Here is a 1,009-nt window from a genome sequence, read left to right on the forward strand (position 1 = left end):
AGCAGGGCAACGTAAAAGTCCTGGGAGGAAGAATAAAATATTCAACAGATCATCTTACCCATAATGTGTTTTTATAGAACAAGTGAGGCTGGAAGCATCCATACATTATCTTTACTCACTTCTCCCTTCTGGGTCTGGGTGTCTGTGTCACGCAGTCGCTGGTGGGGTTCACCCTGGACATAACGCAAGGCTGGTAGCGAATATTCAAATAAAATTCCCTGAGTCACTTACCACACCACGATGCATTTAGCTGGCTGTGTAGCTGAGGAGGCAGGAAGAACAAGCTGCAGACAGGAAGCACAGATGAGCAGAGCTCTCAGAGTCATCATGGCTGCAGCTGGACTGGTTTCTGCAGACTGAGGGATTAAACAGAGCCTGTGGTTTGCTCAGTGATATCATGCAACACTAACGAGTATGAAATGAGTTAGACACGCGACTAAGCAGGATCTCTGGATGGCCTATAAAACAAAAATCCCCGCCCTCGTGACTTTGGTGATTTTCTACAAACAGAACTCTTTATAGGATTCAAAGGTGAGCGAGCAGACCAGGATCTAAAGTTTTTTTCTTCTAACGGCTTCAAATGGTTCAAACAAAATTTAAATTGTGCGTCTATATTTTTTTCAGAATACTTAAAAAAACAGACCCATTTATTTTCCTAAGTGATTGGTAATAAACCCTGTGTTTTTTTATCTTAGCATATTAATCCAAACAAACTAATTGCTAATATTAACATTAAATATTATAACATTTTTTATTAAAATATACAGTTTGTTCAGTTAGTTTTTATAATTAGACAACAGCTAAACTGATTTAAAATTACTCATTTTTTAAGGAGTGTTTAAATTAATTTTAGTTTCTTAAAAAAACCTCAGAAGTACCAATAACCTTGATTACCTTACATATTACCTATACATATATAAATAAAGAGGGTTTTTTTTTACTTCATTGCAGCATCTGTATTTCTGGGGTTCAACCTCCATGACAGTTTACTTGTGAAAATGAATTTATG

This window comes from Austrofundulus limnaeus, unplaced genomic scaffold (assembly GCF_001266775.1).
Source record: "Austrofundulus limnaeus strain Quisiro unplaced genomic scaffold, Austrofundulus_limnaeus-1.0 Scaffold1761, whole genome shotgun sequence".
Classification (NCBI taxonomy): Eukaryota; Metazoa; Chordata; class Actinopteri; order Cyprinodontiformes; family Rivulidae; genus Austrofundulus; species Austrofundulus limnaeus.